A 17,536-nucleotide genomic window follows, 5' to 3' on the forward strand; every position below is an offset into this window, starting at 1 on the left:
CGATTGTTAAATAAAGCATGTAAATACAAATTAGTACTTAATATTATCTAGATTATAAATATTCATTTAAAATATAGCATGAATTGTGAAAATACAAATCTTACCACTACACCATCAATGTATGATGACGATGCCTCCTCACCTCTAGCATGCGAGGACTCCCTAGGGTATCCTCCAGTCTGTGTCATAACATCTAGTGCATCATGCATCTCATGCACCTCATAATCTACACTGTTCGCAAGAGGATGATGTGGCAGCACCACCGGATGCACCGTTACTATCAAAAGTAGGTTGAGCTACTGACCCAGCCTGAGAAACCAAAAGGCTACTCAAAGAGTGAATAGTCGATATGGTCCGTGAAGCCGCCTCACAAATGATATCTGGATGCTGCACTGAAGGTGGGGGATCAACAGGAGGAGGGGGGACATATGGGCCCTGGACTACCCTGACTACCCCAGGTCTATTTTGGGTCATACCTAAACCCACACCCTGGAAAGGTTGGATGTCAAAGTAGTTCACATGTTTGCCTAAAACAAACTTAGCATACAATTTTTTTATGAAGTAGAAGGGGACATCAAGATTGTTGTTGGGTGGTTTGTCGAAAACCATCCACCAACGATCCCAAAAGTTTTTCACAATACTGTCATTTGTGCACCATTTAATAGAAAGTTTTTTTTTTTTGGGGTCTACGGGTTGACTAGTGCGGAGATTCACAAACAATGAGGCGATATCAGCTTTCGATATCTTGATATCCTTGATCTCCTTATATGACAAGCCATCCGCATATTGTTCCCTCATAGAATCTTGCCACAAAAGGGCGGCATTGTGATCCTTAGTCATGGTTTCCATACTCTTTATGATCGACGTGAGAGGATCAAACATTGGGTTTAGACGAGGGATCCTACGATATATATATCTGCAATCCCCCTCAATTCATTCAAATTTTGTGCAATCAAATCCTAAATTGAGGGGGGGTTTGGCAAAGGAGGGTTTGGTTTTTGCTGTTGTGGTTGATCAATGTTTTCATTGTTATCCCCCATTTTTAACCTAATTGAATGTAAACAATTGAATTTAGTTAACAAATTTAAACAATTTTGTATTTGATTTAAAAAACACTTAGTTTTCATGAAAAAACCATATACTCAATGAAAAAACAAATAAACATTAAAAAAAATACAAAAATTGAATGAAAATGATTGAAAACAATAAAAATCTTACCTTTCAATCTATTTTTTAGCAATTTTTGGGCAAAAAACCGGATATCAGATGCAATCAGATATCAGATTTCCACAAAATCGCACAACACGTGGGTTAAAAATAACTCACGAGCTGTCACAGTCGAAATATATTGTCTCAGAAATTCGGATATTCGATTTTTATACTTAAATTATTTTAAAATAACATTATATTATATAATATATTATTATATTATATAATACGTATTATATTATAAAATATAATTATATATTATAAAATATAATTATATATTATATAATATATAATATAATATAATAATATATTATATAATACATATTATATTATATTATATTATATATATAATAAAATATATTATTATATTATATAATTACATAATATATTATTACATTATATATATTATATAATATGTAATATATAATATTACATTATATATTATATAATGTATTTTTTAATTTAAAATTACAAATAAAAATCGGATATCCGATTTTATCCGATATCCAATTTGCTTAGGTAACTACCATGCCAAGGTGTACTAACACCCAGGCCAAGCAAAAAGTCAACACAGATTTTCGCGTTTTTAGGTGAGTGGAGAAGGCTATTTTTTCACATCGCCACTTTTTGGCCCCCCATGATCTTGCACTAACCCACTAAATAGAATTATTATACATACATCATTCTAGGAGAATTTATATGGTTGAAACTTATTATTTATAATCATTAGTATGATTATAAAGCTAATCCTAATTTGAGTGTTGATCTAGTAGAATGTGAAACCTTGTGATTTCAATAAGGATCTAAAGACATTTCTAAATTTTTTTAGTCCAAATAATAAAAAGGAATAAAAGTGTAGAATCATATTTATTGGAACCATGGGGAAGTGACCTACAAGCACAAAATTGACCCTTGATACATTATATTTATTGCACAAAATCTGAAGCATTATATCGACTAAGAGGTATAAAATTTCATCGAACTTTACACCCTAAGAAGTTGGATTATCATCATATTTACCACTTTCATTTGTCCAGTGATCTACACATGGAATGTGATATACTTGTTCAATTACTATCAGAGGTATGTAATAGACCTTGTTTTTGGTTAATTAGTTTGCTAATTAGATTGTAGTATAAGTTATTTACTTCATAAGATACCAAATTTGAAGTATTTTAAAAGAGTATTTTAATTTTTTTTTTTTTGATCAATAAAAGGCCGAAGCCGCATTTTATTTCTTCTGTGAAATTTTTTACAACTCCATTCAGTGTGGGCACCGGTAGGAAAGAATGGAGCTAAGAAAACCTCCGGTCTAGCCCAGATCCCTTAAGGGATCAGATATCAAAACAACTGAAATTTTTTTACAATTCCTCATCTGAGGGAGATTACTGTCTTAATAAGACATTTTAAGTTTCTTTTTGTGCATAAAATCTCGCACCACTCTCTGGATGAACCCGTCTTCACAAAAAAGGAGAAACCACTAATACTCCGAGCTTTAACTTTAGGACCTGAATCCCGCATCTGCAAAAACCTTATTGCAACATACTTTGCCAAACTATTAGTAGCATAGTAAACATGATAATATGAAAAAATCCTTCAATGAATAATATCATCTTTTCTATTTTATGTAAGAGGATTGTAGCCTGTATAACCCTTAGCTTGAAACCATTTTCACCTTTTAGGATTCAATTTAAGAGATTATCCAGGCTACAATTCTGCCTACACTAATGGAAAGGGTCCATTTCTTAATCACTTTTAACACAACATACATCTGATACTCCATAGCAAAAATAAATTCATATGCCTATGTATGCACATATAAATGTCAATATGCGAGATTATCATGGAGTCTGCCAGGATCATGATTCTAAACAAAAGTTCACAGTGAAAAATATGTCTGGATATAGGAGTAAAACAACCAGAATAACAAAGGATCTGTATAGAGGCAATAGGACCTACTACAGATCTGAAACAATGATTGAGACTGGGCTGATCACAACTGCCCTTCACAAAACCACTAAAAGAAAACCATTCCATTAATTCGTAGAAGATAGTAAAGACCCAAGTGAACCCCACCCGATATAGAAAAGTCCAATACCACAGCTTATACCACTAAAACTGCACCAGGAACCAGTGCAATCTGTCCCCAAAATAAAAACAGGGCAAATATCAATCACAACCGAAGCAAAGAATCAATAATATCAAAAAACAAAGCCAGAATCCTTAGCATGAATACACATAGCCTGGCAGACACCAATTGTCATAAGAAGATATCATATCTGCCAAATTGAAGACTACACCCGAGCTGCCCAGAGCATACTAAACACAGATACCCTGCAGTGGAGTGTAAACCTGCATGTGCCAAAACATGAATAACCAGCACCAACCAAACTCCTTTCAATACTCCTGAAACACCCCTTTACCCACAAACAGGGACAGGAGAGGAGAGGATGATACATGCATATGTGAAGGTTTGAATAAGGATATCGCTAAGTTAGTTTTTGAGCATATATACACAAACTCATATATATATATAGTATCTATATATATATATGCATATTTGTGTGTGTGAAATAGTATGAATATCTATTTACACCCACCCACATACACACACACACACACACATATATATATATATATATATATATGAATATGTATATTTGTTAGATTGTGTATATATTCAAATATATGCAACATCATTGATAACTAAAACCAAGAAAAGTCCCAAACCACTGCTTTACCATTATACATGCAACAGCAACCAGTTCTAACTGTCCCCGATATAACACAGGGCTATCAGCCGGTGCAAAGAATCAAGAATGTCAGACAATAAAGATCTAGAAATCCATAGCTTGAATACACCTGGCACGGCAGACTCAATAATTGTCATAAAAGTCATCAAATCTGCCAAAGCAGACAATACCCACGCTGCCCAGGGCGTTCTAAACACAGTTAACATGCATTGGAGGGGAGACCAGCATGTGCCAGATCAAGAATAACCGATAACAACCAAACACCTTGCAATACTCCCGAAACACCCCTTTTCAGGTGAGGAGAGAAAGATACTAGCTTATATGAGTTAGTTTTTGTACATGTATACACAAACTCATATATATATAATATCTGAATTTATATATATGTATATATGTGAGAGTGTAAGTGAATGAGTATCTATTTACACACACACACACACACACACACACACACACATATATATATATATATATATATGAGTATGTATATATATGTTTATCAATATGATTGTATATATATACATGTATCTATATATATGGATATATATATATGTATATATTTGTATTAATATGAGTCTACAAATATATACATATATATATATATGTGATCATATATATATATCTATATATATACCAATAAATATTTGTCTGAAGCTTAGACTACAAAAATGCTGTAATAAGGATACCTTGACCGCATTTCCTAGGATATATATAAGAGGGCCAAGGAGAGGACTTGGAGAGGAGTGAAGTGAGATGTTGACATGGTCAGCGCCAAAGTATTAATCCTAGGGAGAATCCTTCCTAAAGACTGACGAGTTACCATCTGCCCCTAGATTAGCTAACTTGTCGGCTAGAGAGTTACCTTCCCGATAGATATGCTTAACCGAAGTTTCCTCAAAATATTTGATCAGATCCATAATACTTTTTAATTCCGATTTCAATCTCTAGTTAGTAACTTCCCTAGTCCTGACTGCATTTATAGTTAATGACGAATCACCTTCTATTTCCAGATATTTAATCTTGAGTGATTTAGCTATAATCAGACCCTCCCGCAATGCTAAAAACTCAGCCATGTTATTGGAAGCCACACCTATGGGCTTATTTATACTAGCTATAAGATCACCGTTGTCTTGATGGATAGCACACCCAATGCCTGCTACACCCGGGTTCCCACGGGACGCGCCATCAAAGTTAAGCTTAGCCCAGCCCTTTCTGGGAGGTGCCCATTTTGTTAGCTTCCTATCCATCTCAGCCTGTTTCCCACCTTTCCCAATAAACGGGGGAATTATCAGACCCAACCATTTAGATCGAAGGACCTCATCCCATCTGGATAAGCTAATGGACTTTTCCTGTGTATATCTAAGTTTATTATTGATTTTTTCCACAATTGTTGCTTCAATCTTATTTAGAAGGGATTCTACCCTCAATTTTGATTCTTTGAAGATCCACCTGTTTCTCTCCTTCCAAATTTCCCAGATGAGGATTGCCGGGGAAATTAACCACACTTTGTGATATATATCCTTTGTGTGAGGAGGTTGCCAACTAAGTAGCCATTCTGAAATGTCCCTAGGTCTCAGCGTCAGCCATCCAAGGCTTGAGCAGAGCCAATCCCAACATCTCTGACTAAAACTGCAATTGAGAAGCAGGTGATCCGCATTTTCTTCCTCAGATTCGCAGAGAGGACATCTCGAAGGACCGAGGAAACCTAATTTTGAGAACCAGTCTGAGGTAAGAATTCTTTTTTGGAAAGCTGCTCATGAGAAAATACCAGCTTTAGGAAGACCAATGTTATTCCAGCATAGGCTAATCGGTATATTAGGATAGGTTGCAACTCGACTGAGTTTTAAAAGTGAGTATCCTTCTTTGGCTTTGTAAATGCCAGATGAGCTACCCGCCCATATTATCCTGTCTTTCCCAGAATGTAATGAAAATTGCCTATGCCTCAAATTATTCCAGAGGATCTCCTTATCAGAATTTGACAAATTCATCTCATCAAGGGGTTTCCACTCCCAACCCAAGGCGGGATCATTGGAAATAAGCTTGATATAATCCTTAACAAACCTACCCCTGATAGCTTTGCAATGTTCAATACCTTCTAGGCTAATACCAGTTTTGTCTAAAGCTGGATAGCCCCCCCAAGAGTCTTCCCAAAATAGAGCCTCAGATCCATCCGCGATATCCCAAGAAAGATAATCCTTGATCACCTTTCTACATTCCATCATAAAATTCCAAACTTTGGATCCTTTGGGTACTATTTCCGTCCTCAAAATGCTATCAGGGTTGGAATTGGTAAGATATTTAGCTTTGAGGATCCTTACCCATTTAAGATTAGGATCCGAGTACATTTTCCAGACTAATTTCGCCCCCAGAGCCAAGTTTTGTGCCCCCAAATCTTTGATGCCAACACCCCCAAAACAGATAGGTTGGCTAATTTTGTCCCAAGAAATTAATGCGAATTTCTTTTTGACTGAATCCATATTCCAAAAGAACTTCCTCATCTTTTTTATCATATCGAGTCGAGCTCCTTTAGGTAGCTGCTGGCAGGACATTTGATATATCGGAATAGCTGCCAAAACAACTTTAAGTAAAGTAATCCTCCCAGCCGAAGAGAGACATTTATTCTTCCAAGAATTCAACCTGAGATCCATCTTGTCAAGGATACCTTTCCATAATGAAATTAAATTGTTTCCCTTATCCAACGGTATCCCTAAATATTTACAGGGCAGTTTCCCTCAATCAAACCCAAAAATATTACATATATCTGTTTCTAAGTTCTGCGAAGTATGGAAGAAAAAGATTTCTGATTTATTCTTGTTTACTTCCTGACCTGAGGCTAAAGCATAAATGTCAAGAATCCTTTTGAAAGCCATGGCTTCCGACCTATTCGCACATCCCATCAGCATTGTGTCATTCGCAAACTGCTGGTGAGTAATAGCCTCCAATCCATTAGTGATTTTAATGCCTTTAATAATCTGGTTCATGCGAGCACATGAAATGATTCTCCCAAGGCCCTCTGCCATTATGATGAATAAGAAAGGGGATAAAGGATCCCCTTGTCTAATCCCTCTAGATATCTGGAAGAAGCCTGCAGGAGAACCATTAATGAGTAATGATATCCTGGGAGATGAGATGCATTCGAATATTAAATTGATCCATTGTTTAGTAAACCCAAAGGATTCTAAACATTTACACAAAAATCTCCAGTCGACTTTGTCATATGCCTTTTTGATGTCTAATTTGATCATCATAGCCGCTGAACGATTTAGATGTAACGAGTGCATGACTTCTTGCGCCACAATAATACCATCAAATATGGATCTGCCTGGAACAAATCATGTCTGTTCCTCTGAAATTATGCAAGGGAGAATGCCCTTCAATCTATTCACTAAATTTTTTGTAAAAAGCTTGTAGATTGTGTTGCATAAGGAAATAGGTCGGAATTCATCAAAGTTTCTTGATTCCTCTTTCTTAGGAATCAAAGTTATGAAAGTATTGTTGATCTCCCTTAAAATACTTCCAGAATTTCTTATGGCTTCCAAAGCATCCACCACCTCCTTACCAATAATGTGCCAGCATTTTTGGAAAAAGCAAGCTGGAAAACCATCGGGACCGGGAGCTTTATCCGGGTTAAGTTGCCCCAATGCTAATTTTACTTCAGATTCCGAAAGTTTGTTGCAAAGTGCTTTGTTTTGATTTTCAGTTACGATCTTAGGAATATTCCTAAGCAAAGCTAAATTGGCATCTTTAGGAGAAGATTCCGAACTGAATAAAGTTTTGAAATGGTTCACCGCTTCTGTAGCAATGTCCTTTTGATCTTCTAGAAGGATGCCATTATTGCTCATGATCTTGTGAATACTATTGGTGATCCTCCTATTTTTTGTACTGTTGTGGAAGAACTTAGTATTCCTATCCCCATTTTGAAGCCAATTCTCTCTAGATTTCTGTTTCCAAAAAATTTCTTCTTTTGTTAGCATATCCTCATATTTCCCGAGAAGCTCCTTTTCCTTGAGGAAGCTCTCCTGATCCATTCCAAGTCTAAACACCTTTTCATTAAGGTCTGCAATTTCTTTTTCTAATGAAATTTTGGTTTCAAAAATATTACCGAAGACTTCATTATTCCATTTCAATAACTTGCTTTTAAGATGTTTTAGTTTATTTACAAGGCAAAACATTTTTGAACCCTGAAAATTAACCTCCGACCACCACCTGGCAACGAGATCATAGAAATCTGGATTTTGCATCCACATTTTTTCAAACTTAAAGGGGCAGCACCTCGATGTAGCCTCTCCCTCAATATTGAGGATGACAGGATAGTGATCAGATCCTGACGAAGGGAGTAACAAAGCTGAGAGGTTAATTGCTAGATCGTTCATATTTCCTTTAAAAAGGAATCTATCTAATCTCTCAGCGATTTGAGTAAAGCCTGATCTTCTATTGTACTAGGTATACATACCATTACTAGTTTCTATATCAATCAGATTGTTCAGATCTACCCACTCTCTAAAGTCTTTTAAAGATTGTGGTTCCCTGCGAATACCACCCTTTTTCTCTGATAAATTTAGGATAGCATTGAAGTCTCCTCCTAGAATAACAGGGGAAGAGGGATCTATTTCCATCATAAACGAGATTTCCGACCAAACTTTGCATTTCCCAGCATCTAGAATCGGTCCATAGATGTTTATAAGGGTAAATGAGAGCTTACTGTGTTTGCTTGTAACCTTTCCCAATAGCCAGTTTTTGTTTCCTGCTAATGGACAGAATAATATACTACGCGGATTCCAAATGATACCTAATCCACCAGAGGCACCCCTGGCTTCCACAAATTCCCAGCTTAGAAGACCTAATTTCCTTTTAAAAGCCTCAGCTTCTACCTGGGCTAATTTAGTTTCTTGAAGGAGAACGATGTCATGTTTCCATTTTATGATGTTGCGTCTAATAAGACGCTGTTTGTTAGGGGCATTCATGCCCCTAACATTCCACGAGGAGATTTTCATTGGACCGAGGGAAGGCCCTTCCCCTTCCCAGCATCAAAGAAGGCAGTTAATTTGCCTTGATCTTTTGCATTTCCATCCTGCAACCTTAATTCGCTTAAAGATTTTCTGCCTCTACTTCTAGCTTCTCTAGCGCAGTCAGGGGTGTTTTTCCCGTCATATATGTTTGTTATTCCTAAGGGTAGTTGGGGAATTGTCACTCCTTCTCCGTCATCCTCTCCCAGTTGGGACTGAACTGCTGTGTAGTCATTGACAGGGAGAGGGGTGATATCTCCTTCCCTATTCTCATTATTATCTCCCACATCCAGAGAGACCAGAAGTTCCTGAATTAGAAACCTCTTCTCAGCTTCTTCTTCCGGGGAAAGATTTTCAACTTCATTATTATTAAATACCTCTAGAACAGCAGCCATTCTAGAAGACATTTCTTCTTGATCAGCCTCATTTTCTTGCCCCATGTTTACAACTGATTTTGTTTCAGAAGGAGATTTCAATGAATCCACCGAATCGGAGATTCTTTTTGACATCTCCACTAAGGCTTCTTCTTTAATGGAATTTGCCTCATCTATTATCTTATCAAGGTCATTAATATTACTAAGATTGTTTTGGTTATTTTCATCTGTATTAGTCACAGGAGGGTAGATAGCATTTTCATGGATAGAATTTAATGTGATTTTATCATTCTGTTCTGAAATAGGGTTTTCCTTGTGATCGATACTTTTAACCAGTGCCGGGCTTGATTTCAGCCAAATATCAGATTCATTTATGACCCCATCATAGAAGGTGGGATGAATGTTCCATTCCCCCCTTTTTGTTACTAGCTTGGTGGGTTCCAAGACCCGGGAGTTACAATCAAATTCAACTAAGATTTTGGTGTTTTTGTTTGAAACCATTTTTTCTAACCCTTCGCAGCCCAAAAAGGACCCGAACTGTTCCCCTAAGAATTCCAAAATTTTAAAATCCAAATATTCGATAGGTAAAGAGCCCAGATTAATCCATCTTGGGTATTTGTTTATATTCTGTGAATGTGGATCAAAATTCGGCATCCATTCACATCGAAAAAAACCAAAACCTCTATACAATTTAGCCTTACCATGCAAAATGTCATCCTTTGTTTTTTGATTATTACACAAAATAGCAAGAAAATTATTTTCCAGGATAGTAATACTTACCTGTCCCGGATATAGGGCCAGCCACCAGTCGACAATCCTTTCTATATCATCACCGAATCCAGTCCATTTTACAAAAACCCCATAGTTGTTATATGAATTGAATTGGGGTTCCATCAAATAATCCAGTATCTTGCATATACGGCTCTGCCTAATATTAGGTTTAGGCTCAAAAATTTGAACTTTCCCGAGCGGCTCCAAATTAGCCCCTGTTGGCGGAGAAAGCTTTGAAACTGTGTGTGTGCCCTTATCCATTTTTAAAGCTGTATCTTTATTAATGCCCATCTTTTTCCTGGTTCTTTTCGAATGATACACTTGCCATCTTCCGTCGGAGGGAAGCGACAGGGTTTTGGCGTTTTTAGCCCTAAATTCATTATTTATCCCAAAGACGCCCAATCTGGAGACCGAATCCTTCCTTTCATATGACACCGTTGTGTTTTTTGCAGGGATTCTCTTACAAGGCGGACTGAAAAACGAGATGCTCTTTGGGCAAGAAGCGAAAACCTGCCTGCTCCCCCCCATCGAAAAACCTGACAAATGCGTTGGATGTCTATTTCGCATTTTCGCCTCCAAAGAGTATTTTAATTTTTATTGCAGAAAACTAAATTGGATTTTCTAAGAAGAAAACACAATAAAAATGGAACAAGATACAAATATTTGTGCACCTAGATGATGTGGTTGGTGCATGTTGATGTGGCCGGTGGACGCTTCACAAATTTAGGCTTTTCATTTGGATGTCTTTGGCTCGAGGGTTCAACTGGGTGTTGTTGCTCTCAAATGACAAAAATACTTTCATTTGGGAGTTTTAAACATTTTCAAAAAAAGTTCATAAAATAATGCCTTAGTTCAAAGGGGTTCTTTGAACAAAGCCATTATTTTATTAATGAAAACAACTTTCATCAAGCCTTTGAATGAAGGCTATGTGGACAATTCCTTTGTTCGAAGGGGGTTGGGTTCAAGTGAAGGCTTAAAGTGCCTTCATGCGAAGGGTACCCTTAGTTTGAAGGCATTTACAAAAAAAAATGGGCAATAGAAAATTCATTTTCATCACTAAAATTGTAACCCACTATTGTAAGGAAACCCTACTTGGAATTTGACAATAAATGTAATAAAGAAGCTCTAAACACATATCTCCTAAAAATCTGGGTCAAACTAGCAAGATAAGGATGTAACTAGGCTCCCTAGTCTTAGGATTTTTGTCTATCCAAAATCTAGAAATGGTTGTCAATTTTTGTATCTTTTTCGCTAGCAAATATAGACCTACAAACATAAAAAAATAGAGAACAATGGTTGTGTTGTATAGGGGCTTGCCTAAGTCAAACCTCATGGGGTGTTCCCACAACCACAACAACAATGATAAGATAGAATGTGTTCCCTCACAAGACAGAGGCTAAACAAAATACAAAATATTGAATTGACAACCTTACATTAGGTATGCAACCCTCTAAAGGATTTATAAATAAAGGCTTGATGTAGTGTTCTTTAAGTTCTACAAAATGTTATTGCATAGCATAATGATACCAATAAATAAGAAACATAAATCAATCCTTGAGTGTAGCTTCGTTGTGGTCAAATTGCAAGTGTAAAGAGCTTGTAGTTTGCTACTATATAGTTTGATGACTCATTCCTTGTATAATTGACCTCTAGATATTATGAAGGATAAAAGATGCTCCTAACATATGGATCACAAGGGTTATTATATAGGTATAAGCCAACAAGTAACAATCAAATTCAAAGATCGTGATTAGATCACCAAAATAAAGGTCAACATTTGCAACACCATAAATTTTAACCCATTTTTGCAGAACTAGGGCACAAGACACCCGAGTTCACCCAAATATGGGCCTTTGAAAGGCATAACACAACATTAGGGCCGTTAACAAAGGACCTAGTTTTAAGTTATTTATTTGATAAATTTTTAAGTGTAGGACCATTAGTAAAGTTCTAGGATATCATAGAGCATAAATAGTTTTAAATGAACTAGGGGAATCCACACTAAATAAAGTGCCGAATAGAGTGTGAAATTGTTAAGGTAAACAATGTACAACACTACAAGACTAACTAATCAACATATCACCAAGCTATCAAATGTAACCTTAAAAAAAAAAAAAAAACATGTCTATTTCATAAAATTGTCTAGTTAACCATTGAAGCACTCACAACATAAAGAGTTTTGCATTGAGTTACTATTTTTAAACTTACAAAAAATGATAGAAAGAGGAAAGGGCATGAAACACAAGTTCATGCTTTAGAAAGTTTTGTTCAACATGCACAAAATATGCAACAAATTTAAGCCCCTAGACTAACCAACAACCCCTTACAATCGGAAGTATTTTACATAATTATACTTGAATGAGAGAACCTAGAATCAATTAGATTGTGGTATTTGGATAAATCTTCTTCATTCAGTCACAATCAAATTGGATCCACAAACCACCTCGCCTGCCTCCCTATTTTAGAAATAATCTAGGCATTGCTCAAACTACATATCAACAAAAGGAAATGCAATCTAATGAACCTAATCCATGCCAGACATATATATTTAGTACAATCAAGAAGCATTGAAGTACATGGCCTCTTAGATTATTTGAGGAAAATTAAGTTGTAGATCACATTCATCGTCCATATTGAAATGTGCCTTTGGTTGAGAACAAGGCATGGTGGATAGTATAAAAGTTGAGGACACCAACTCACAAAAGAAATAAAAGATACCCAAAAATATCAACACCACCTTAAACCTTAAATCTTAAACCTTAAACCTTAAACCTTAAACCTTATAACAATCTAACATCACACTAACAGATCTTTTTTTGATATCATCTCAACTAACATCCATTGACAACATTAAAACAATCATCTACGTAAAACGACTTTTTATTCCATATCTACATCCATGATGCAATATTTATCACAGCTTATTGCATATATACATACACATATAATATTTATCACACACACGCCATTAAGTTCAATAAGATATCCAACACATATTTCAATCAACTAATAAGAATGTGTAACAATTATTGATCAATCCTATGCCTCCAAACAATCACAAACATAAAATGAGCTCATTTGGTACAAGGGTCACCATCTCAAATGAGGTGGATGCTCACAACTATCCCCACATCGACATATCATAGATGCATGGTTGGATAACCAATGACATCATTCTTACACGAGAGCCCATGGAAGCCACCAAATAAAATCAATGCAACCAGAACATTCTAGATAGAACAAATGCATCTAGATAGGATATTGAACAACCTACCGAATTTGATTCGCCAAAGTCACGAGCAATGTCGTCAATTACAACCTAGAGCTTGAAGGAGGTGTGGGAGCTATTCGATCAAAAGATATTTGGGGGATGACGCAAGCCTGTGATGAAATAAACATTGAAAAACCGTCATAGGAGCGTGGGAAGATGCCATGTAGTAATTCACGAACATTGACATTATGCATTGAGCTCGTGGGTACACCACAAAGATTTGTACAATAGGAACTCAAATGCTAACGTCACAATCGGTGCATAGAACAAAAGGATATAGGCCCCCCAATAATAGATGACGTGAAAACAACTGACCACCAGTTTAATGTATAAACCCGGCATTTGCACCAGGTGCAAGATCATGTGCAGATTGTAGATCACACCTTACACAGAGATCCAATGGCTCCACAGTTTGTTGACACAGTCATTAAGCACATGACCCTTGGGCCACCACATACCATTCACACCAATAGCACAAGAGAAATTGACCACCCTCTCACACATTCTAGAGATGTGAGAAGACACCACACCTAAGTATCTAGGTGAGACCACACTCCATTAATGATCCTGCAATTAAGAGAAGGGACCCACATAGGATGACATAGAAACTTCCATTCTAATGGTGCAACCTATAGAGGATGCATAATTCTAACAACACATCGAGGATTCCGTGGGTTGTTCAGTATAAATTGATCCACTGGATGCTACACCATTTACCATACTGAATTCAATCATGTAGATTAGCAATGAGATTTGCTATCACAGTGAGTCTCACTCTTGGTCACCACAAAATGAATTCATCTTCTTTGTGAATGATTATCAAGATTTTCCATTTCAATAATCATAACAAAACATTATTCATAATTTCATTATGTTCATTCCTTTAAAATCTATACCATCAAATGATCATGTAGGTTGCTATGATATGATTTGAACATAAAAGAAACAACAAACATATAGCTATACATGAAGATCATAAATTATCACAAGTGTAGGGTTGAAAGCATAAAAGGGAGATATATAATATAATGAATTTTATTAAATCGATTACTTCAAAACGGTTATAAAATTTGAACAACAATTAATATACGGAATCAAACAAAAAGACCTAAAAATACAGACTCGAGGCACAGACCAACAATAGAAATTTTCATGAATTGTATTTTAGATCTTTGTACATGTATGAATCCAATCATGTTCATTGTTGAATCAAACAGTATTATTTTTCATCAATAGCTAATAACTTTGTTAGATTAATTGCCCCTCTTCAATTGAATCTTTTAGATTAATCGTCACTGAAAATCTAAATAAAGATACTGATTTGAAAGTTCACTAATCACCCACAGATTTTAGTTTAACCATAAATCTAATAATTTTGTTACATCAATCCAGGTTCATCCCCAAATTATGAAATGATTACCAAACCTTTTTCTGATTTCTGGTAAGAGCGAGGGATTGTTATTAAATGTGTCGACGAATGTACCCGAAGATTCGACATTCACTATTCAGTGTGGAAATTATTTGTCCGCGCGTCTGTTCAAATAGCGGCGCTGGAAATTAGTTTCCAAGTTGACATGAAATTTTTAGGAAAATGAGGTAAGTAATTTGTTAATCGATGTGACTGCAGATTTGCATCGATGATTTTTAAGCTGTCACACAGTTTTATCGTAATTATGGAATGTGGAATGCATACGCATGCCGTTGAACGAATTAGTTCAGCACAAATGACGTCTTTGAGGATCTGTCATCGAAAGAAAACAAAGAACTGGTTTTTCATGTGGGTTTTTATTACGGAAGTAAATAGATTTTTTGATTTTTTTTATCTTTTCGTGAAATCGAATGGTTTTGAATGAGTTTATCTAGGAGTAAGTAATTGAATATCACAGGGGATGAGGGGAGGATTCATTTAGTAGGATGTATATCCCTTAATTCTTGGTTGAAAAGGTATTAACCTAATGCTTGTGTTCTTGTATGAAGTAGATAAATGATTTTATAGATTTAAGGGATGAGGAAGGGATTTTTTTAGTAGGGTGGATATCCCTTAATTCTTAAGTCTTAGTTAGAGAGGTTTTGGTGTAAGGCTCATGGTCTCGTATCAAGTAGCTAAACTATTATGTGGATTTAAGGGACAAGGCCAAGATTTCTTTCACTCCTAGTCAAAGAAGTTATAGCCTAAGGCTCATGCTCTTGTATCAAGTAGGTAAATGACTATATGAATTTACATTAACTCATCAATTGAAAATTACACATGGCAGATACCTTACCAATTAGCCTAAGGCTCATGCTCTTGTATCATGCTCTTTGTACCCCTCTCTCTATAGTTACCTACCTATCTCTCTCTATATTTAACTCTCCCTTTACCTCTCTCTATCTATATATCTATTCCTCTTCCCTCTCCAAGCGCTATCTTCATTTCTATCTCTATCTTCATATCTCTTTTTTTCTATCTTTGGAAATGTTTCCCTCTTTATATCCATCCTTGTCTTTCCATATTTATCCATGTCTCTTAAAAGACCTTTATAGATATATCTTTATTTGTTACAAGGGAGAAGAGATAAAGGGAGGGAGAAATAAGGACTCTGTGTGTATGAATGTGTGTGTGTGTGTGTGTGTGTGTGTATGAGAGAGAGAGAGTGAGAGAGAGAGAGAGAGAGAGAGAGAGAGAGAGAGAGAGAGAGAGAGAGAGAGGGAGGGGGGGGGGAATAGAGAAATAAGTGGAAATAGATAAGTAGAGAAAGGGATAGATAGAGATATGATGGTTTATGCAAATTTACAACTCTCCTTAGTAAAAATCCTAATTTTATTATTGATTTCTCATTTAATATTTTAAGTATTTTTAGATGATTGTTACAAAAAAATCATGAAAAGGGACTTCATATGAAATGAACATTTGATGTTTCAAAAATGAACAATGAATTTTAAATAATTATAATATAAAATATTTTTATGCATAATATAGAAACACTACCTATTCCATTGTGTAGATCTTTGAATCACCTTTTGAACACCTATTGCACCATGATGGAGGTGTTGGAGTTGATATCAAACCTTGTAACTCCCACAAATCGTCTACAACCAAAACAACTATCACATTTGAAGAGAAATATATTGATTGTTCTATGCAATCTTGAGAGAGAAATTAATTCAAAATTGATAATTAGATTTAATGTATCTAAATGAATTAGTACAAGTTTCAATGAATGCTTAAAACATCAAAACCATAGATGAAACCCTAGATGAGGATTAAGTTATATCATGACAAGTGTCGTCATCCTTTGAATTGAGACAACATGAACTATAGCTAGCTCAATCCAAATATATAAGAGAATTACATGGCTTAGTTTAAGTGTAATAAATTCATAGGGTACCTAAGTAATTAATCTACGATTTATTAATTAATAGGTGAGTATCCTAATTCTTGAAGACCATCCTCAAGAACAAATTAGGGAGAATCTAAAAATGTAGTGATGAATGCAAGGGCTAAAAGCCCTAATGAGGTAACCATGTATATAGAAATGAATCTCTCATAACTATTATATTTCTCTATTCGAAACTAGATTTATAAATTTTGAAATCCTAGAGTCTCCTTTAAGTCACAATCATGTGGAGAGAGAAAAATGACCAACCCTTTGAATGGAAAGTGAACTATTATATGTAGATTCATAAATTAGGTGCCTAGTTTTCATATGGGAGCCTAAAGATGATGAATTATGGATAACATGAGAAAACCCATTATTATTAGATCACAACAGTCAATCTCTAGTGTTTCATGACTAAAATTGCATGAAATTTATTTATAAATGTGTCAAGAGGTGTTGAGGAACATTCTATAGACTTGTAAATCATTCTTTTCTTTTATGGAAGCTTTGTTTTTGGAGAGTAATCCAAGGAAGAGCCTACAAAATTCACTGAAATAAAAGTCAAGGGATGGTGTGAATATCGTTTGACTTAAAACCCTAACCATCACATTCAGTATATCATGGGCCACCTTCATATTTTTTCATTTAGATTCACACTTTTGAAATAAAATAAAAAATTTTGGGGACTAAAAAACTTGATCTAGATAGTAATTGTAAAGCCTTATCAAATAATTTTTAGCATTGTATGATGTGTAGGAAAGTATGTGGGAGTGAACAAGGTAAGAGATAAGAC

This window comes from Cryptomeria japonica, chromosome 2 (assembly GCF_030272615.1).
Source record: "Cryptomeria japonica chromosome 2, Sugi_1.0, whole genome shotgun sequence".
NCBI classification, from domain to species: domain Eukaryota; kingdom Viridiplantae; phylum Streptophyta; class Pinopsida; order Cupressales; family Cupressaceae; genus Cryptomeria; species Cryptomeria japonica.